Source organism: Microtus ochrogaster, unplaced genomic scaffold (genome assembly GCF_000317375.1).
Source record: "Microtus ochrogaster isolate Prairie Vole_2 unplaced genomic scaffold, MicOch1.0 UNK21, whole genome shotgun sequence".
Lineage (NCBI taxonomy): Eukaryota > Metazoa > Chordata > Mammalia > Rodentia > Cricetidae > Microtus > Microtus ochrogaster.
The window spans coordinates 952,783-975,894 of NW_004949119.1; the positions used below are offsets into that span (position 1 = coordinate 952,783).

Sequence of the window (23,112 nt, forward strand, 5' to 3'; positions counted from 1 at the left end):
TCTCTTTGGCTTTTTTTTTTTTAAAATAATAGTTTCAGGCTTGGGGAATGGCTCAGTAAAGTGTTTGCCACAACAGCAAAGGACCTGAACTCAGATCCCTGGCACCTGTGTAAAAAGCCAGGCAAGGTGTTTTGTACCAGTAACTCTAGTGCTAGGGACTCAGGGGACAGGATAATCCCTGGGGCTCACTGGCAATTTATTCTTGTCTAATAAGTAAGTTACAGGTTTGGTAAGAAAACCTATCCCAGAAAATAAGGTGGGTGGCAGTGGAGGAAGACATTCAACATTGATCTCTGGCTTCTACAACAAGTGCACACACAAACACACCTCCACACACCCCCACATAGCTTTATTGGGATACAACACAAAGTTTCGTGTCCATCATTTTTATTACATTCCTGGATATTTTCACAGCAGAATCATATTCATTTTTTCCTGCCTCCCACCAGCTCTCAATAAAACTCATCTATTCTGTGGATTGTCCTCTTTTGAATATGTCAACGAGTAAAAAGACACAGTATGTGGTTTCTGTCACAGCGTAGTGTTCTCTGGATTCATCCATGTTGGAACATGCATCACTATGTCCCTCCTTCTTCAGATGAATAAAACAGACCACAGTTTTTGTTAGCCATTCATCAGCTGATGGTCACTAGGTTCTTTCTACCATCTTGCTTGTTTTTAGTAAGCTTAGGAGGCTGAATAAAGCAAGCTTCAGCTCTGAATTCAAGCAAAACAGACATTAGTAAATGCAATTACTGCTCTGTCTGCTTTTGTGCCCAGTCTTTTTTACCGTGCTGCTCCAAAAGTATGATAACAGAGCTGTCAACTATAATAACATGGGATTCTTTAAAAAAAAAGTTATACTATTAATGAGAAAAAAGAAAGGAAAAGGACCAAAAACCTAATGAAATAAAATTTACCAAGAGGCAAACAAAATTAACTACAACTTCTCAATGTGATTATGCTGGAATGGGGAGGGGATCTGGTTTATCACTGTGATAAAGCAATTTGTGAGTGGACATCATTATTATTTTATTGTAGCTATGGTTTCATGCCTTTCACATTCATCAAATCACACTCTTTAAATGTACCATTTATTATGCATCAATAAACGTAAGAAGTAACAATTTTATAAAGTGAGTCTTTGGGCAAATCTAATTGGAAGTTTTCTGTTTAGCTTTGTTTTTTAGACAAGATCTTGCTACATAATCCAGGTTCACTTCTAATTTGTGATTCTCTGATTTCCGTTTCCCTCATGATGGGATTACAGGAATGTCCTTTATACCCCAAACCACTGTCACATTACAAACATCAAATGCATGCATTATTTATCAGTTATTCTTTAACCATGGTGTTTAAATACAGACACATATCTCCTAAATATATTGTGACTATCGGATGGAAAGCAATGCCTTCATTTGGCATTGCAATGTCAATTAATTTTTGAGTAAGTCAAATTATTCTCATGATGTCCATGAGGAGAATCTGAAGTAAAGTTCAGTAAGTCACCAAGGGTCACAGACATTATCACGTTGAGACTATTTATTCCATGCCTGATCTCCATGTTGTTTTTCTCCTTCCCAGGTCTTTCATCGTTCCTGTTATATACTCAACTCTGCCCACCAGGATTTGCAATCTCAGGGAATGTTCTGATCCAAAGAAGACATTTACAGTACAGAGTAGGATTGCACATTTGCTTTCTTTTGACTTATTTCCCAGTGCCTTTGCTAATTATGAAGGTGTACCCAACTCAAAGGATTCACTCATTTTCAGTAGTTCAAAGAAGTTCATCTAGGTTGATCAAAGTAAGAAATAGTGATTCCTTCAGCAAATGAATGAAAACAATTGAATTGATATTAAAAAACAAGAGCAAACAAAAACCTGGCCCTCAGCCGTCTAGCTGGACCTGTCAATTCTTTTGAATACCAGCCATTCCTTTAACTGTTAGGAATCCCTGACTGTGGGCTACAAAAATTTCTCACTTATGCTCAGCTGAAAAATTCTACTATGTTTATTGAAGTTGCCTTCCCAGCTCTGAATGAGGCAAGAATGAGGGTGATCTCAAGATCCTGTGACCTCCTCCAAGTCACCGTTCACCAAACAACTCTGCTCAAATGCTACTGTTGCATTTTGGTTCATTTGAACATGGGCTACGGCCTTGATTAAGTTAAATTAATAGAAACATGAACATCTACTAACACAATATTTTGGGGGTGGAAGGGTTACATTAGGGTTAAGTGCAGCCATTTGTTTCATGCAAGCCTTTTTTCCTAGGTGGACCAGGCTCTATATCTCCCATTTCTTGTCCTCCTGGTTCTGTGCCCCTAGGAAACTAAACCATTTGGCCTCCATAGCAGGTAGCTGGCTCGTTGCCTGCCAGGGGTCTCGGCCAGCAGGGACCGTGAGAAGGTCAGAGGGAAGAGGGAGAATCAATTCTGGCTTCTTGTTTCCTGGGACTTCTGTTTACAGGATCATCATAATATGACCAGACTCCTTTCCTGGTGGCTTCAGCTCCTCTTTGAAGGTTCTCTCCTCATTTCTGTCATTGCTTCAGGACAACCTGAACAATTCTTTAGTATTTTCCCTAGACTCTGCCCATTTCCTTGAAAATCACTCCCCATATTGAGCTCTACTAAAATGAACCAATTTGAGGGTTCCATCTGTTTCCAATTCAGTTGGCATTTTCTTCAGCTTGAAGACCCAGAAACTTATTCATAATATAAACTCATTCCTCGGTTTACATGAAATCACTGGCATTATTGACATCAATAGGTGAAGGGTGTGTGTGTGTGTGTGTGTGTGTGTGTCTGGTGTAGGGGTCCACTAGCACAGATTCAGCCTCATGCCCACACACACACTGGTGGCTGTAAGATAACACATCCTCACAGTGTGTGTGTGTGTGTGTGGTGTAGGGGTCCACTAGCACAGATTCAGCCTCATGCCCACACACACACTGGTGGCTGTAAGATAACACATCCTCACAGACTTCTGATCACAGGGAAGAAAGTGGACATGTTTTCCAGATTTTTCAGTATGAGAAATACAGAACATCTTCAGGTTGAAGGGCCCTGCTCCTCTCACATTAGTAAACCGTATTTCCACACTGGCTTCAACCTTTTTATAAGCAGTTTCCTATCAGACTGAGGCCTTAAATAACTTTGGGGGAGGTTCTAATTATCAAACATAAAAGAAATGAATGTGTAATACAATGAACCGGCAAAGCTAAGGTTCTGTGGAGGCTCCATGTGTTTTACCTCATTGGGAGGTACCATTACATATAGTGAAAAATACTATAAAACTGAAATATGAGTCTTGAATCATGAATAAATTATAATCTCAAGACTTCAACCTACTAGCAAGATATTCTCTTTTTAAAAAAGGGTGAATTCTGAGTCTGTCTAAATCCAGAAGCAAACACCTCCAACTCTCAGAATCAACTACACAGTACCATTCTAAAAGAGATATAACAATAATAGCTGCCTTTAGCTCTTACATAGTTTTTTCTTTAATAAAGACAAAATGTTTTTAGTATGAATTGATAGAGCTCTTTAAATGACAAGCTAAAATGTTGAAGTGTTAATATGATGTTGTGTGTATGTGGCAGGGGTGATAGAAGAAGGCAGAGGGGAGAGGAGAGACCCACTGGACTAACTCAAGTCTATCCTTGTGTTCATTGTGGGCACAAGTAGAGCTTGAAGGACTCTGAAAGTAGATCTGAGAAGAAAAACTAGGGAACTCTGGCAGCTTCCTTAGGACCAGATGGCTCACAAGTTCTCATTTCTAATTCTCCAAATGGGTGGTAGCTCCATTCTTTCAACTTTTCCTAGTTCAATGTAGCATCAGTAAAGAGTGCCATCCTGCTTTTGTGTCACATTTTATAATTTATAAAGTATTTTCCTGTTCATTATGTCAGCTGTTGCTTGTAATAGCTCAGATATAGTAAGAGCTACCATAACCCCAGCTTACAGGTGAGAGAACTGAAGCCTGGAGGTGTCGGTCAGAGCTCCTTTAGTAACAGCTTGGGTTAAATTGGGCAAAAAGTGGAAATGCGCTGGCTTACACAGGCTGGATTCTTGGAGCCCAGTTGTTTCTAGGCATGCTGGACCTCATTCTTTTCCCTGCATTGTCTCTACTCTTTCTTTCTTTCTTTCTTTCTTTCTTTCTTTCTTTCTTTCTTTCTTTCCATTTTCTCTCCTCCTCTTTTCCCTCCCTCCCCTGATCCCTGGCTTTCTGTCCCCCACTCTCCTCCCCACTGTGCTCTGGACTTCATCATCTAAATAGACTGAAACATAGCCAGACACAATTCCTACTCCCTCAAGTCCAGAAAAGATGGGCCTTCCCTTTCTCAACTTTTAGATGACCCAAAGAACTCTCTGACCCCTGCTGGTTACGAGTCAGTTCTTTAAACTAACCCTTGTGGTCTAGGGATGAAAACGTATGGCTTTATCAGTTTGGCTAGGGTCTCACCTTGCACTTAGAATTACCTAAAGAAATAAAAAAAGAGAGAGCTGGCTCCCCCAATTTGCACTGTCTTAAATAACTTGTCACTGGCAGAATCAGAATGACTGTGTAATCAAGTCTTGAGAATTCACCGACACTTTTAGTCGGTCACTTCAGGAACCACAGAAGTGTTGTTAACTTCATCTTCATAACCATCAAGTGCTCTGAGTGGTAGTTTGAATAACAATTAGTGTAGGAGTTCCTTCTGTATTTGTGTTGATTTCATTGGTTGAATAAAGAAGCTGCCTTGGCCTTTTGATAGGACAGCACTTAGGAGGGCGGAGTAGACAGAACAGAATTCTGGGGGGAAGAAGGCAGGCTGAGAGAGCCGCCATGGAGCCAGCTGCCAGGTCAGACATGCTGAATATTTCCCCGGTAAGCCACAGCCTCGTGATGACATACAGATTATTAGAAATGGGTTGAATCAAGATGTGAGAGTTAGCCAATAAGAGACTAGAGCTAATGGGCCAGGCAGTGATTTAATTAATACAGATTTTTGTGTGGTAATTTCCAGGAACATGGCCCTCTCTTCCTACAACAAAGAATGTCTCTCATAGGATCATGTATTTGAATGCTTAGGGAGCTGAACTTTGAGGTTTTAGAAGCTCACGCCAGGCCCAGAGACTCTCTCTCTCTTCCTGCTTTCTGAGACCCCAAATGTAGAACTCTCAGCTCTTTCTTCAGCACCATGACTGTCTGCATGCCACCACACCACGTACCCTCCATGATAACCTCTGAACTGCAAGCAAGCCCCAATTAAATATTTTCCTTTTTAAGAGTTATCATGGTCCAAAAATGACCTCAGATAAGACTCCTAGCAATAGTAGAGAGGCTTCCTGAATTGGCCTTCCTCTGTAATCTGATTGGTGAATACCCAAACTATCATCATAGAGCCTTCATCTAGTAACTGATGGAACCAGATGCAGAGATCCAGAGCCAAACACCAGGCTCAACTTCAGGAATCCAGTAAAAGAGAGAGAGGAGGAATTATATGAGCAAGGGAGGTCGAGATGATGACAGAAAAATCTACAGACAGCTAAACCAAGCTCGTGGGAACTCACAAACTCTAGACTAACAGCTGTGGAGCCTGCTTGGGATGAAACCATGTCCTCTGCATGTCCTCTGCATGTGGGAACCAGTTGTGTAGCTTGGTCTATCTGAAGAGCCCCTGGCAGTGGGACCAGGATCTAGCCCTGGGTCCTAGTTATTTGGAATCTATTTTCTATGGTAGGATGCTGTGCTCATTCTTGATGCAGGCATGGGGGGGGGGGGCTTGGTCCTGTCTCAACTTAATGCGCTTGGCTTTGTTGATTCCCCATGGGAGGGCTTTGGGAGGAGTGGGTGAGGGGTGATCTGAAGGGGAGGTAATAGGGAGTTGGGAAAAGGGGTGGGAGGGAGAACTGTGGTTGTAATGTAAAAATGAAATTATAAATAATAAATAAATAAAAATTTAAAAAGAAAGAGTTGTCATGGTCATGGACATTCACAGCAATAGGACTCTGACTAAGACAGGCTGAAACTCAGTGTCTATTCTGATCCTGTCTCCACTGATCACTGTGTGACCTAATGATCATGGGCAAATTGTCTACCTACGGGAACCACAGCTTCCTGTTCTATAAAGTTAGCAGTTGCTGTGTCACAGGTCCTTTAAAGGATACAGGGACATCATGTACTACAGGCGATATGAGGATTACAGAGAGCAACACTAAAGACTGTTCCTTGGTTGTTGCTCACACTGACTCTTCCACTGTCCCTCATGCCCTCAGCCCTAGCCACATTGGCCATGGCAATTTTTAAAAGACACATTTGAAAAAGAAGTATCAAACAGCATTTCAAAATTAAAAGATTTGGCTTAGAAGAGAAGCTGAGGGACAGATGGCTGTATACTACTTAACACACCCACCTTCTCTCTACAGCATAACTAGGACAGGGGAAGTCTCTCCAACATGTACCAGAAACTGTTCACTTCAGTCACCTCTGACAGTGACGCTAGAAACTGATGGAGTAAAACCCCTTTACTTTTCACTTATATCCATCTCTAGTACTTTAATTTTATTAAGAAAATGCTAATTAAAAATTTAAAATCATGATTATAACCAAAAAGGAACACAGCACCTACCTAGAGAGTGTTTGAGATATAAAATGCTTTTAATAAGTTCTTGCTTACTGACAAAACTTGGTATTTCTAGTTACCACATATACAGTACAGTATAACCAAGTTCATTAGAATAAAGTCCAGTTTTCTTCTCTAAGATATATATTGTTTTCATTAATCATGCTGTGGAAAACACTCATTTCTACCTACTGAGGACAGAAGTTTAAACCTTTACATGTTCCCACATTAAAAGTGATGTCTACTTCCTACTGTTGGAGACACCACCCACATTGGTCACAAGGCATGAAGAAATCAAGTTGGTACTGACCAGGAAGCATCTCCCTGATGAGCTTTCATAGTTCTGGAAGGAACTCTGCAGGCTGCTTGGGGGAGGATTCCTCTTTAGTCTCTTACCTACTGTGAACTGCAATAATGACCAACCAATGTGGCGATTGCCCATGGGTACATGGTGCGGCACAATTCTGTATTCTGTCTATTATGTTTTAAATAAATGCTGATTGGTCAGTAGCCAGGCAGGAAGTATAGGAGGGACAAGCAGACAGGGAGTAGAGGCAGGTGAATGAAAACAGGAGAATTATGGGAAGGAGGAAGTTCTCTCCCCAGTCCTGTCCAGACACTGAAGAAGCAGGATGTGACCTGCCCTGCGAAAAAGGTACTGAGACATGTGGCTAACACAGATAAGAATAATGGGTTAATATAACTTACAAGGGTTAATAAGAAGCTTGAGCTAATGGGCCAATCAGTTTATAACTAATGCAGACTCTGTGTGATTTGGGGGGGGGGAGCTAAAAGGCTGCGGGAACCGAGCAGGACAAAAACCCCAACTAGCAGGCCCTCATGTTACATGGGAGAGGGAGCAGAAAGATTCTAGGAGCCAGAGGTCAGATAGGACTGAAAGAAAACTTTGATAGACTGCTGCACTCATGAAGTCGTAGCAAGTATGACTGCCTGTGTTTGACCTGCAAAATCGAGTCAGTCATGGGAAGAGAAAAGACTAACAAGATTACACCGTAACTGAACTAGATGAACTCTGGGAGAGGATCATTTTTCTTCTGGGTGTGGTGCCTGCTTGGCCCACTGACCACTCTACAGTGAATGGCCCCCAGACTTAGGAATATATTGACAGCACTAATTGGAGTCAAGGGTTATTGTAAAAAGAAAAAAAAGAAAGCATGAATCTGAGGGGATAGATAGATGGGGTAGATCTGGGAAGAGTTAGAATGAGAAACAGGGTGATTATGATCAAGATACAGTGTATGAAATTATCAAAAGATTAATAAAAATATTTTTTAAATATTGTTATAGCTTTTTTAAAGTGATACCTACTACCTTAACCTAAATTATAAAGCACAGTGCATGTGGCCACTGTCAAACCACATCATTGCTCCTGTGTACACACTGCCTTAACGCTGGGCTTCCAGGAACCACACTATGATCCAGGCTGGGGATATGTGTGATATTTTCAAAGAAAATAAAGGTTACATGGCAGCATATGCTAAAGCTAAAGAAGAGATTTAAATAGTATTTCTAAAAAAGAAAATGATGTAATAGCTACACACTTTGGGTGCTGTGCAGAGACCAAATGCTATATTGGTTGCCTAGTTACATCTCTGTAGAAAGGTTAAAATGGTTATCTATGAATCTAGCAGAAATTTAAAAACACAAGATTTCATAATTAATCCCACATTTCCTCATGTTCTCTTGAAAGAAGTCCCCATCAATTATTGGCCCTTGGGACGTCTAAGGAGATAGTTTAATAAAAGATATTTCTATATATGAAATCTACTACCTGGCTCACATTTTATTAAAATTGACACATCTGGACTTCTTCCATTCTATTACTTCCAATTACAGTTTGTACTACAGGATAGTAAAAGCTTACAATGGTTCTAAAAGGACTTCTATCCCACGACAGGTGGAAAGAAGCCAAGTCCCTTTAAATTGCTAAACTTTAAAAAACGTTTTATTGTGATAAGCTTTGCCGAAGATAGACCAGTTGATATCCTAGTGACAAAAAAGACACATTTTAACAATGAACAATTCAACAGCTTCCTCACTTAGTACCACCATGACTCTGAGGCTAATATTTTCTCTCAGTAATGGAAAAGAACAGACAATAATTGAGGGCTGGGGCTTTAATACGAGTGCATTATAATGGCTACAGATCCTTCCCAGAATTTGAAGACAAGGAGAAGCAGCTTATTTTCTCCTTTGGAAGTTTAGTTTTTTTAATTAAGGTAAAATTATTCACCTTTCATTAAAGCAAACAGTGGGGTGGCATTTAGTAATAATGCAAACGTCACCTCTATCTTCTTCCTGGACATTTCCCCAATAGGAAATCCTGTTCCCAGCACAGAAGTCTTTTTTCTTTTGCTTTCCTTCTTATTTATTTATCTATCTATCTATCTATCTATCTATCTATCTATTTATTTATTTTTATACAGGGTTTCTCTGTGTACACCTGGCTGTCCTGGAACTCTCTCTGTAGACCAGGCTGGCCTCGAACTTAGAGATCCGCCTGCCTCTGCCTCCCAGATGCTGGGATTAAAGGTGTGTGCCACTACCACTGCCCAGCCACTAGAGACTTTGATCCCTTATTTGCATATGTCCTCTAATCTCTCTTTTAAAAAGAATAAAAGAATATGGGCTTAAGTAATTGTCTAGTTTCTTATAGAACTTGCTAATTCATGGAAACACCAGTAGGGTCTTGTTGTTCCAACGCTGAGACTCAAACCAGGCCTTCACTGGAGCCCAGCAAGTGCTCTACCACTGAACTATGTCCGTGACCCCTAGATAGTCTTGGAAAAATGACACCAGGGTTGCCATGTCTGGCATGCATGCCCAAAATCCCAGCATCTGGGAAGCTACACGGTGAAACCCTGACTCAAAACATAAATAAATAGATTAATTAATTAATCAATTTAGCGGAGATCAGAAGTCTTAAAAGAAGAAGTTCCAAATATGATTTAGTAAAAAGTCAAAGCAATTCACAAGTCTGGTGCCAGGGAGTTGTCTTAGCGCATTTTGGGGCTTGCAGCAAAACTTTCCCCCTGAGTTCAATCCCTACAAAGCTACATGACAGAAGGAGACAAGCAACTACTGCAAGTTGTCTTCTTCCCTTCAAACCAGCATTGTGTGTATAATCCATGCTACATGTGTACACACACACACACATACCATGCACCCACCTGCACCTCTATACAAGAAATAGATAAATAAACAAATTAACAGTAAACTTGCAAATCTGTCCAGGACCCCTGTGCAAAAATATAGCTCCCTCAATAACTGATAATGTTAAATCTTTTGGGGGAGTGAAAAGAAGAGAATTCCTTGGATCTATCAAGTAGCATAGTTTGGAAGGTAGGAAATGATGAGTCACATTTAAAAAACATCAATCAAAAATCAACAACAGCTCAAAACCCTGCCGACTCCTGAAAGTCAAACTCTTGCCTGAGGAAGTCAACATATTGCTGTTTCCAGTATGATTACAATTCTCTTTGTTTAGTCCTAATGGTTTAGAGAGATCAAAACTCCAAATAAAAGCCACAGAAGAGCAAGGGACACCGCCCTAGGACTATCAGCATCTCTTCTGTTAGGCTTTGCTTTGGACAGCTAAGCAGGTGTCATTAGCAGATGCAGCAATATCCAAGTCATTGTCTGCTCAACCCCGTCCCTTAAAGCACCCAGTCTTCCAAACACTCTACGCTGCTTATTAGGAGGTAAGTGTTCAGTTTTGTAACACAAAACGTAGGATGAAAGCTAAGAGAACTCCATGGCAGACTTGGGTATTATAACCTCTATACATGCTGACATACTGAAGAAGATGGAGGGAGGGAGGTCCCATGTATGCTCAGTAACACAGTTCTTGAAGCTTCCATTTTTGCAGGGAGCACAAAGGAAGCAACTGCTGCCACTGGGGAACTAACTGGGCAGGAAAACACTTTTAATTGACCTTGTGGTTTCACAAATGTTGCTGGTTCTTCTGAATCCTAGGAATTGTCGTTACTGTGTCGACTTTGCATGTGTAGAGCCATCCTGACTTATGGGTACCTGTGAGAGACTATCTGGACACCAAAATCTGTAGCTGTCAAATGGCATGATATTTACATATAACCTCTTATGCATCTTCTCTTTGAATTGCCTCTAGATTACTTGTCATGGCATGGTAAATGCTATGAATTATTAGGTTATTAGGTTGCATTGTTTGTGGGATGACCAGGAAAAAAAGCATGTAGACACACACTACAGAACTGAGGGTTTTTTGTTTTGTTTTGTTTGTTTTTGAAACAGGATGCCATGTATCTCAGGCTAACCTTGAATTCCTATATAGTTGACGATGCTCTTGAACTTCTGATCCTCTTGCTTCCACCTCCCAAGTGCTTCTATTGAAGGGTGTATTACTACTATGTTTACTTTACGTGGTGCTAAAGATCTAACCCAGGGCTTCATGCATGTTAGGCAAGCAGTCTACCTATTGAGATATATCTCTCACCCCCAGAAGTAATTTTTTAAAAATATTTTTCTACCTATGATTGGCTAAATCTGTTGGTGCAGAACCCATGAATGCAGAGGGTGATAGATGCAGGTTTTCCAAATAGGATAGATTTGTTACCATTTTCAATCCAAACCCTGGAGGCCATTTTCATTATTTAGTTAAACTAAAACCTTTGTTCTAAAAATCCATCAGCATGACATCAAAGTCCGCTGGAGCTATTTCCTTAGCCCTTTAAGATGATCCACTATCCTGTTATGCTTAGGATTCTCCAAGTTTTAGTTCTGGAAGTCCTGTGTCTTGAGGGGAAAGAAAGGGAAGATGGTGTCCCCCTACTCTTGGAAAAATCAGGACATTTTGATGCTCCTCTGACAGCCCTAGATTTAAACTTCAGGCTTGTGGTGCTGGGGTATCTACAGTTGGTAGAAGGGAGTCTTGCTACAAAGACATATGAAGAACTTAAAACCTCAGCAAAATCTTTAAGCTCTCATGTTCCTTTCAAGATGGCCCTTTTATTTTTTTTTATTTTTTTATTTATTTATTAAGGATTTCTGCCTCATCCCTGCCACCGCCTCCCATTTCCCTCCCCCTCCCCCATCAAGTCCCTCTCCCTCATCAGCTTGAAGAGTAATCAGGGTTCCCTGACCTGTGGGAAGTCCAAGGACCGCCCACCTCCATCCAGGTTTAGTAAGTTGAGCATCCAAACTGCCTAGGCTCCCACAAAGCCAGTATATGCAGTAGGATCAAAACCCCAAAATAACCCAACAATCCATTTTTTTTCCACAAGAAATAGTTTCTTACTTTCAGGGATAACCTACATAACGTGGAGGAAGCTGAGATACGCTTGGAAACTGTCAGTAACAGCCATGCTACATAGAGATGCTGAATACTATATCTCTCCCTCCCCAATCTTCATATTTCAGAGCCTAATAAATAATACAGATGTGGCAGGCAGACAGAGTAGCCTATGATAAAACCCCCACACTCTCCAGCCCTATTTAAAGTCCTGGGAACCTACGACCTATAGACAAGCACTCAGAGCTGGAAAAACACCCAAAGTAGCAACCTCTCCAGAGGCCACACCCATAGTTCCACAGTCTAGCCAAAAACAAGGGAGGCACTGGACTTCAATCTGACTTCAACCTGTCTGCTTGCTTCACTGCCAAATAGTCTAAGAAAAGGAGAAGTCTCCAGTGCCTGGACCCACAGCGTAGAAACTATGGAGCTAAGTCAAAAACTTATTTCATTTGCTCAGGAGCACTGAAACCCCTCAATCTAGTGTAATGAAGTGACATGGACCCAACCTGAAGCATCGCTACTTCTGAACAGTTCCTCTTTCCTCTGTGGTAGGCAGAATAACAGCCAAGTCTATGTCTCAGTCTCCCGGAGCCTGCCACTGTGGAGCCTGACCTGAATAAAGGGAGTATGTAGATACGATTAAATTAAGGATCTTGTGAGATTATTTCTGTTCATCTAGTTGTAGCAGGTCTGAAGATAATGTGCCTACAGTACAAAGTCACACAGATACACAATGTCACAAGCTTTGAAAATGGCATTGGAAACTATAAAGATGAGGGGCCTTGAGCCTCTTAATATGTGACTTTTAGCCAAAGTGAGATCCCTGCAGATCCTATCCCATGGTACTGGAATATGCATATGTATGTTTTTAAGATGTTAAACATAATAACTTGTTATAACAGCAACAGAAAACAAATCATCTTTCATCACTGGAGTACCATTTGTCTGGTACCTTAGCAGGATTTTGTTTCAAACCATAATATTTGACAATTTCTTACCTAGTGTTTAATTTGCTTCTCTGTTTGGACTTAAAAAAACAAACTTAGTACTAAACCAAATCTGCTCAAAATCCCCGAGAGGGCACAAAATAACACCACCTTTTATATGCCTACTTTGTTTAGTTTCTTTCTTTAGTATAAGTCAGAGACAATTTAGATAAGGGACCACCAAGAAAGATAATCTTTTTCTGAAGAAAAAATGCAAAAGGAGAGAGTAGCAAATGCCAAATAACCCTTTAAAGTTGTGTGCAGCCTAGCCTTTAACGACAGAGCCGCCCTGTAGTCTCGGTTCAGAAATGATTCGAATACGAAGATTTGCAGTCCATGTGTACGGCTGGCTAAGTGAGACCGCTTTTACAGCTGAGTGTATCCCATAGTTACTGAACTCCAAAAACTAGTATTGTAACATTACAACAATGTTTTGCGTCAATCTTATAAACCTTTACAGTACAATACGTGTTACTTTTCTGAGACAAAACAAAAGTATATTTCTCAAGGTTCTACTGCCTCCAGCAGCATTTAATGGAGGATCTTTAATACATTTGTAATAGAAATAAATCAGACTAGTGCGTTTCTTTAAAAAATTTTAAATCATGTACCAAGTTTCTGGTCAAGATTGTGTAGGATAAGTTAAACATAATTGTACTCTATTAACCAATATGAGTGTATTTCTTATGCATACAGTTACAATAAAATAAAGTTCTAAAATGCAAAAAAATAAATAAAGTTGTGTGCAAAGGCATAGTAGTTCTCAGCGTGTTCCTAGAGCATTCCAGAGACCACAATGACTACAGGATGCCATTGCCCTCTATGAGCTACAAGTACCAAGAGCACAATGAAGAACTGTCCCAATGAACACCTGATCAACCTCCACTGGGCAACTCTGCTTGGATTTACTTGAAATTTTTCAGTTTACTTTTTAACATGAAACCCACACAGCTTACAAAGAATGCCAGAAGATGTATAAAACATTCTTAGTATTAGTAATATTTGAAAGAATATCGGGATGGCCCAGTCCTTAACCAAAAGGTATGAGATACTTAAAGAACTTGATTATAGGGCAGCTGAAGTTCTGCATGGTCATATATATATATACACATATATATGTATATATATATACGCATGCAATATGTGTATATATATACGCATGCACGCACGCACACACATGCACACATGCACGCACGCACACACACATGCACACACGCATGCACACACACATGCACACACGCATGCACACGCACACATGCACACACACGTGCAGTGCTCACAAAGCTATCTTCACATAAGCTCACACACAAAAATCCTCAACTCTGTACTGTATAACCATCTGCAGAACTTTCAGAAACTTAGGCTATCCAGGCTTTTCCCCTAAGGCTTCTGATTCAACTGATCTGGGTGGCTTCTGTGTAGCCTTGTGTTTCCATGTTTCTCTAGGGGTGCTAGCGGACAACCCCGACTCTATCAGGACAATGCTGCTCTGCCTGGCAGGAAGGGGTCTACAGGTACACCCATGTGGATGAAGCCACTCCTGGAAGCTGAATTCTAGTCTCTCTTCTTGCATCTAGAGCCTGGCAATCACTCCCCAGCTCAATTTCCCAAAGAGACGTTTTGAGGCATCCTAGATGCTTTCTCCCCTTTACTGCTCACTCCCATCATCAATTCCACCAGCTCTCCCGAACCCAGCCCCTTCTTAGACACATGTCTTCCCACTGCCTTCCTTCCATTTCCCCAGCTGCCTGTAGAATCATCTTTTCCAAGAAAAAAAATCTCATTGCATATTCTTTTCTGCCTGCCCACCCAGATTACAGAATCCCTCCACACTTAGTGAAAAGGCCTGCCTTTTCAGTCAGTTACACCCTGGCCACTTGAAATCTCTGAAGGTTTGAGAAGACATCATGGCCTTTGGCATCTGTGTGTATTCTGACACAGGACTCTTTATGCCTGGATTGAGTCTTCTCTCCCTTCCAGACCGGGAGCATCTCACCAGGACTCAAAGCTTTCCTCCACAGTGCCACCAGGCCAGGCCCCTCCTCCACCTGCTGGTGACGCTTTGCTCATCCTTCATCCATGGGGCCTCTAATACCACATTACTCTCCCATGCAGTTGGCAATACTGTGGCCTATGTGGATTTCATCTTTGTACACCTACATCTGGCTTTAATTCTTTTGTTCATTCATTCAACACTTTTATTAAATATATAACAAATGCCAGATGTGTTGGCTACACGCTGGAGGCAAAACTGTTCAGTTGGAAACCACACCTGCTCTCACAGAGTTTTTCCTTGAAATGGAGGGAGATTGCTGAAGGAACTTCATGATAAAACAGAAAGATTGATTAGAGAATTGGGAGGAGTTTTGCTTTGTGCACAGTTTTTGCAATCCCATTATGTTAGTAAGTTAAGAAATAACCCCCCATTGGGTTTCTAGAATTGTGATATATGTCAAAGGTTTACATTTGACTGTTAAAGTTGTTGATGAATGTCATCTTTTCATTCTGTCATCAAATGGGTAGCTTCATTTGATGATCTCAAAAGTCCAAATTTGAGGACCTCATTACCGTGTGTTTGAAAAAAAAGAGAAACCTTTTCTTATCCAAAGGCCTAGGGCTTGTAAATGTTAAGCACACATTTGCTACGTGAAGAACAAATGAGAGACAACTTCTAGAAATCAACTAAGCCAGGTGCCAAGGCTTCCTGTTTTTATCAGAATTTTGCTAAAGCCATTAAACATAAGTAAATGACTGAAAGTCCTACCACCGAATGCAAGAGGCCACATCGTTCAACCCAATGGAAAAAGAAGAGAAGCAGATGAAAGTATAAAGAACAATGCTGGCTGTGAATTTATAACTGCTCATACTGGATGATGAGGACATGGGAAATTTTTATAACAGTTATCTTTGCTTTGATATACAGTGATAATTTTTCATAATGAAGCTGAATGGAATGAAAATTCTGAGTCTCTGTCAAATAAAAACACCACGTCTAGTTTTGGATAGGCAAACTACAGTCTTACCTGACTCAGGCTAATGGGGTCTTTCAAGTTTGTAACCAGTTCCAAACGGCTTTAACTCATCTCCAGAGTTAATTAAGGGTCTTTCAGAGGAGCCCACCAGCACTCAGCTGACCTCTTGCTGTTCTGGTTGCTGCTCAGGCAAAAGCTTTTGCAATGTCTATGACTAATCCATTAAGTCAAGGCTTACCTTCCCAAACCAGTCACCCTGAGGCTCTGTCATGCGCAGGGTATGTTAATGTTTGAAATCCCTTAATCACTTTTGGTACCACAGGGATCCCATTATTAAGGCAACAACTTCAAATGTTCCCTAGTTCAGACATTTTTTTAGAAGATAGAGAAAATCTGGGTAAAACTCCAATTTTAACTGTCACTAAAGAGAACCATGCTTTCTTTAGACACCAAGACTACAGCAACACTGTCCAAGACTATCATGGTTGCTTTCTGTAAAGATGTCACACACTTAAGGGTTCTGGTCTGTAAGATTTCTGACATTCTCATGGTCCCTCCAAAAGTTCCAGTTAGGTTTATGATGAGTCTAGAAGAAAATATCTCAGAATTCTTACCTCGTCAACTTTCAAGGCCGGAGGTTCACTGGCAGATCTGACTGTGTATAGAAAACAAAGAAAGCATGATTTAAGAAAACGAGAAATAGATTTATAACAGCTAAGGGAGCAAACAGCCGTTTCTGTGGCCAGGGTGAGGGCTCTGTGGCCAATGGTAAAGACAGAAAGTCCTGCATTTGCACGTCAGGCCCCACATCTTTGTAAACTGTCTCTTTTTAAGAAATGTATGTGAAATAGCATGTGAAATAAGAATTCTTTGTTTTGTGAAATTTACTATTCTACAACACACAAACACACACACACACCACCCCACCACCACCAGCAACAACAACAAAAACCACCATGAAAACACAATAATCAGGGAGGAACCCACTAAAGCAGAGTTCTTGGTGGCAGCAGCTGTGTACTCTGGGATGGGTAGTTCTAAACTCTGTTCTTGAGCTAGGCTGATTGGTTCCTTCCAAGACCAAAGCAGACTGCTTCTTTTGGCCCTAGGCCTTAGGAGAGCTAGTCTCCTAAGAATGCTCAGTCTGTGGGTACTTGACCCTTTAAAAGAGCAGATTGGTTGTAAAAGTCTCCAGCATGTAGTCTTCCATAGGTTGTTTTGAGGTCTACAAGCACCTGCACTCTTCACATAGACCCTGTGAATTCCACCCGAGTCAGCTTAATTATGGTTAGTGTCTATACTTCCCACCAGAAGACACAGCCACCTCAAAGTTTCAGGGACGACCTTCCCGTTCCTACTTCATTTCGGACTCAGAACAAAAAGGCGTCTTACACCAAAAGGAATGTGACTGAGGGTGGGAGGCAAATTCATATCAGATCCTGGGACTAAATGGGTGTTGGTGTCTCCAGAGATCTCACACTGCATGAGACCCGCATGTACATCTCGGCCCAACCTGCTGTATTCTCAGATTGCTAGAAGTCACAGGTTTTAAACAAACCAAAGTTATTAAAAAAAGAAAATCATTATCTTGTGATTAATGACAGCAAAGGAAAAGAAAACAAGCCAAGGGCAAAAAACAACCTATTTTCAGAGACTGAACCCTGGGGATAATAATGACTTAGAAAATAAGCCTGCACAAGGGTGCTCTGAGGTGCAGGCTCATATATTACGCTGATGGTGTAAACTCTGGCACAAGTCTCTGAAAAGCAGCTTGGTCTATTTATCAAGGGGCTTAGACATGATTACAATCTTCATTCTAGTGAGTCAGCTCCTTGATTCTAACAACAGCAGTAGACAAAAATTATTACCAAGGTGTTAGAAATAACCCAATTAACAATAATACCACTTCCTAGGCAACGGGAACTCTGCATGTCGAGCCAACAGTGAGTACAAGACTTTTTCTGTTGGGGAGGGCAGTTACTGCACATTTTAGGCAAGCTTTCTATCAGAACACTTCATCCCCAGCCCAGAAATTTAAATGATGAGGAGAATGCACCTGGTAGTTACGTGCAGAGACACAAACGCAGAGCATTGTCTCCAGTGTGGTGTCAGCTAGCCTCTTAACGTAACTTCGCCCATCCTGTTGTCCCATTTGAAATTTTGCTCTTTTGCGTTTTAGTTACCTGCAGTCCGAAAAATGTTAATACATAGAAAATGGAAAATTCCAGGAATTAATATTTCATAAGTTTTAAACTATGCCACTCTGATTTCCTCAGTCCTGCCCAGGGCACTAATCATCCTTGTACCCAAAGTATCCACCCTGCATACGTGCCTGCCTCATTACTACAGTCATTTACTAGACATCTCGTCGTGAGCTATTACAGTCAAGCATTCTTTAAGTAGTGTCCTAATGCTTGTTACAACATCTTTATTATTTAATGTACTTTGTCTTATCCTGCAGGCATTTTATTATCTAACATCACCTCAAGTCGGTGAATCTACAAAACTAAAATATTTTGAGAAGACTACACGCCCATACATGCTAAGATTGCTGGAGGTATGCACCATGTAACAACAAAGTTCAATGGGAAAACTGTAAAAGTAATGTGTGTAGCTGTGGGTCCATGTTCTCCTTCTCCCTTCCTTCTGGGTCCTTGTCACAAGCCATCAAGAACAAGAGATCACAAGAACAAGGGAATCATGGAACAATCTGATGGAAGAGCTAGTTCCCCCGTATGATCTTGAGTACTGCTAAGCCAGCCCTTGGCCATTCATCTCTGGGTTGTGAAAAAGAATCTTTTCTAACTTCCTTCAGTCACTGTAAATCAGGTACCTGCTATGTGCAGTTAGTTCAACTAACAATAAACTTAACAAATGATTCTATTCTTACTTTCATTATTCATAAATTATAGTGTTATTACTACCAAATTGTTAATGCTTTCCATAAATTATTTTGATGATAAGTAAAATATTAAGTTAAGGTTTATTGTTATGTTTTTAGAACGTACTTATTTTGGACATTTTTCCACCGTGTGTGCGCATGTGTGAGTACGGACAACGCACACCACAATACATGCTGGAAAGTCAGAGGACAACTTGTAGGAGTGGATTCTCTTACCAGCTAACAGTCCAGTTCAGATCATCACCTCTCTAGCCATCTTAGTGGCCCAAATTAAACTTTTTACTAATGTTAAGACAACCAAATCAAAGTTTGTGTAATAATTATTTTTACTTATGAGAATAAAAATAAATGTATAGTTTAGAATGTAGGAAGCACAAATCATGCACATCTTTATTTCAAGCCCTTGAAATAAGGAAATCTTAATTTAACTCTAAATAAAAATCTGCTTTCAAGAGGCATGTTCTAAAGAATAAAATTGCAGCTGATACACAATAATCATACATGTTGGGAGGGTGCCCAGCCTTACGAAGGGGACTTGGGGAAGTGGAGTAGGAGGTTATGTGTTATGTGTTGCTTTCATTGGTTGAATAAAGAAACTTCCTTGGCCTTTTGATAGGGCAGCACTTAGGTAGGTGGGAAGACAACAACTGAATTCTGGGAGGAAGAAAGCAGAGAGAGAGCCGCCATGGAGCTGCCAGGTCAGACATGCTGAATCTTCCCCAGTAAGCCACGACCTCATGGTGATAGACAGAAAATAGAAATGGGTTAGATCAAGATGTGAGAGTTAGCCAATAAGAAGATAGAGATAATGGGCCAGGCAGTGTTTTAACTAATACAATTTCTGTGTGGTTATTTCGGGTGTAAGCTACCCTGGTGGCCAGAACAAAGGGCCCCCTCTCCCTACAACAGGAAAGTTCTCTGTGTGTCTTCATGTCTTTGGCTCATGGCTCTGCTTGTTCTTCAGTAGAACCAAAACAAGTGACTTCTACACAAGTCTGCTGACTGAGCCCCAGATCCTCTTGGATGTCTATCAAGCAAGTGTGTACTTTAATTTTGGTTTCCTTAGGAGCAATGACTGACTTAGCAGAACTCCTGTAAGTTTGTTTGGTGGTCTCCTTGAAGACACATGGGCCTGCATTGTAAGATGGTTGCCCAATATAAAGGGTTCAGATCCAGTCCATAAATAAAGAAAATATAGCAGGTGCAGGTATGAATCAGATCAGAAACATAAAACAGCCTCTCACTGGATAGAACATGGATGATCACTATAATCTGCAATAATGATACGCCAGAGGCATTGAGTGCCTTTGAGTAGATCATTAGGGCCCTGTGCATTTTACCAGGTTGACCTTAGAGACTTCTATTAGCTGAAGAAACCATTTGTCCTTTTCTTCCCCAGAGAGTACCAATTGGTCCTTTTTTCCCCTGTGAACTGCAATCCCCAACACTAATATGGCTACTTTGTCTTCAACAGCAACGAGGGGAGGGGGGAGTCCAGAGTCTCTCCCCTTCCCTTCAGGATGACCGTGTCAATGTGTTGGAGGGAAACCTCCAAATCCTCTCCCACAGTAGGCAGGCTAACGCTGACAGTCAAAGCTCAGAGTTCACAGTTTTTCTCCCATCTTCCCTCTGCAGAAACATAAGCAAGGCAGCTCGACAGGCCTAATTACCATGGTAACCACAGGCACAATGAGATTATGAGTGTGTTTGTGAAAATGACTCATAAGTTTTTCCCCCAGAAGGCCCAGACACACGGGTTTCTGACTGGCTTATAAAATCGATTTAACGTTTTCTTGCACTTGTGGCTCTTATTAGCATATCTCTTGCTATGAGGAGGGATCCATAAAATCAAACAGGCCCTTCTTGAAGATGAAAAAAAAAAAAGAAGAAAGAAAAGGAAAGGAAAGGAAGAAAAAAGAAATGAAGAGTAGAAAGAAAAGAGTGAATCAGTTTCCTCGTTTACCTCAGATTTACAAAGAAATTGACTTGAATTTATCTATGGAAGATAACTATTCTTTTCCTAATTTAAATAATTTAATTATTCCATGAAGTGCTTTTAGAGACTCTAGTGAAATAAGCAGGTGGAATAAAATATTTAATAAGAAATACCAAACAAAATAACCTATACTGGAGAGCACAAACAGTTACAGAATAATTCAAAATCTTAACATCAAGGAATTTTAAACTGAATGTCCCAAGTTAAATAGTTTATTTTTAAAATTTGAAACATGAAAGAATCTAGACTTCTATTTATGAAATAAGCATCACTTAAGGCCATGTATGAACTATTCATCATTGTTTGTAGCTAGAAAATGACCACACGGCTTAGGAGACTTGTTCCAGACAGAGGCCATGGCCTGGCCTGGCTGTTTCCTTCTCTTTGAACTCTCACAAGGCACCTCTGTGGGTAGAAGTCTCCTGGTCTGCTGCTTGCCACACGTCCGACATTGGTACAACTACTGACTCCCTCAAAGGATGAGATCCTGGTGGTTTTAGTGTACGGGTTTCCTCTGTGTGAAATGGAAATAAACCTTATTTCAAAAAAAATTAAAATGAAAATTACTTATATAAACTTAATTATCTTCCTCCCTCGGTAACTCCAATGCCACAAAATGCCACAAAATGGGCATTTAAAATCAGCATCTTCTGAATTATATACATGTTTATGTACTCATGTCAATAACCACCCCCACAGTTTAAAATGAAATCCAAAGTGACTATCAGTGAGAATGGCAAGAGTGCACTATATAACAGCCACTGTTATATAGCAAAGCCTGGTTCTCCTCACTCCACAGTCATTACTGGCGCGGGGTACGGGGCTTACTGTCTTTGCAAATCAAAACCCTCGCTGTCCTTACACCACTGCCAATGGCCAGGGAATAGGTTTGTATACTGTTCTTGGAGCATCTTTCAACAAATGACATGCTCCACACTGCTTACCTATCCTGGGCCAAAGCTGGGCACTTGGCCACACCTCACAAAAGCAGGTTTGGGCCATGTCAGTCTGTTATGAATAGACTCCTGAGAGGAAAACTGGACGTGGTTATGGATAAGCCCATGGAACCCTAGATAAATAGTTCAAATCTGAGATTAGCACTCCACTAAGTCAGGGCATTGACCGCTCCCTGTACCAGTCAACTCCAAACTCCAGTGATGAACACTGACTGGAGGGGAATGAAACTTCATTTCCAGAACAATCACTATAGTTCAGGTATATGACTATAAACACTTTATACCTGTCACGTAAGGGAACTGAGGTATAGAACGTCTAAGTAACTTCCCCAAGTGCTGCTGAGTCCACACCGATCTCCGCTAACTACCTAGCTCCTGAATATTAACCTTACACTCTTGTTTTTCTACACGGCTCTATTTTGGATTTTTCAAGACAGAACAAAAGATAGATTGGACCAATATATTTTGGCCTAGAAATTCTCACTTTTCTTTACATTTTTTTAATTGAAAAAAACCCTTAAAGTTGTTTAATATTAACTTTTTTGTTTAAAGGAGAAAAATAACAATAAAACTATTAGTGAAGTGACTTAATAATATACATGGATATCAGTGTTCCATAAAAACATTCATGAAGTCTTAAAGAAAAAAACGGAAAACCTCAAAAATGACAGTGAGATTTTTGTTTCTATATAATGTTTTTCTTATATGCTCAGCACAGATAAGACAAATACCCTTCTTAAACAGGGCTCTGTTGACATTAGACATTAACTGTACTTTCCTGTTTAAAATGCAAATCTAAGAGTAGGAGGCACTCCATCATCCACAGCAGAAAGAGCCTCCCACTCCCACCTGTGTGCTAGGATAGGATACACAGAAACACATCTCAGCGACAGGCCGTCACAACACTGAAATCTCTCCTTGTCCCTATCGCTGTGGCACACCTGAGTAGAAAGCAGGAACGAAGGCGAATGTGGCATTGCTGGAACCACGCACTTGTCCCCAGAAGTAAAGAGTGGAAACCTATTCTCTCAGTAACTTGTAATCAGAAATGCCAGCGATCATTCAAGCCTCACTTACAGGCACTGTAATCAACAAAATATACCCCTTGGGAGAGAAAAAGTCTTCTCATTGAAGTCGAACAGATGAGTCCTTGTCCTCTGAGCTTATTCATTACTCAGCCCAGGCTGGCTTTTATTTAGACCAAATTGATCTGCATGTTCAGTCACAGAGAACCAACATATATATATGCAGAAATGCAGGGTTAATGTGTAACCTAAGTACGTTTCCTATTGCCTGTATAGGACTTGCCATATTTCTTTCAGGACTATCAGGACTATTCTGTTTTACCTCAGCTTTCTATTCCCGCCCTCTCCCCTGCCCACGCCCCCCCCACC

At 40.7% G+C, this 23,112-nt stretch overlaps 1 protein-coding gene across 2 annotated transcripts in view; it reads right to left on the bottom strand.

The window, feature by feature from the left end:
* Gng2 (G protein subunit gamma 2) overlaps positions 1 to 23,112 on the bottom strand; it is a 100,926-nt gene that overhangs the window by 68,940 nt on the left and 8,874 nt on the right. The window contains exon 2 of one of the 2 annotated variants that reach the window (XM_005367604.3): positions 16,479 to 16,519. The exons of the other annotated variant lie outside the window; for it this stretch is intronic. The gene's annotated coding sequence lies outside the window, so the exon portion shown is untranslated. The remainder of the gene's footprint in view (positions 1 to 16,478; positions 16,520 to 23,112) is intronic. 2 annotated transcript variants of the gene reach the window in all.